General features: G+C 66.5%; 1 protein-coding gene across 1 annotated transcript in view; it reads right to left on the reverse strand.

Moving 5' to 3' along the window:
• The window catches only part of DQX1 (DEAQ-box RNA dependent ATPase 1), a 25,727-nt gene that overhangs the window by 13,089 nt on the left and 12,220 nt on the right, over positions 1–418 (reverse strand).

The following is a 418-nucleotide window of genomic DNA, read 5'->3' on the forward strand; positions in this document are numbered from 1 at the left end:
GACGTGCCCCCGCAGCCCCCCGCCATGGACTCGGGGTGCCCCCCATACCGACGGATCGCACCAGTCCCCGACTCCCTGCGGGACTGCCCTCACCTCCCGTGGCCTGAGCCTTGGTGTGACCCACAGGACACTCGTGGGGTGCAGAGGGGCTGAATTCCCCTCCTTCTGGGAAATCGCTGCACCCCCTCCTCAGTGACCCCCTAAGTGGGGGTTCCCCCCGCCAGGACCATCCAGCCCGACTCCAGCCTCTGTTGATGATGATGGAGGGAATGAAGGGGGAAGGGGTGTAACAGCGATGACCTTGACCCTGAACTCGACCTTGGCCCCCACCCCGCCGCTATCCACCATGCTGCAGCCCCTCACCCCACTTTTGGGGGACAGGCTTCTGCCGGCTCCCCCCCTCCGTTGCTTACCGGGG

Source organism: Corvus brachyrhynchos, unplaced genomic scaffold (genome assembly GCF_000691975.1).
Source record: "Corvus brachyrhynchos isolate BGI_N302 unplaced genomic scaffold, ASM69197v1 scaffold166, whole genome shotgun sequence".
NCBI lineage: Eukaryota > Metazoa > Chordata > Aves > Passeriformes > Corvidae > Corvus > Corvus brachyrhynchos.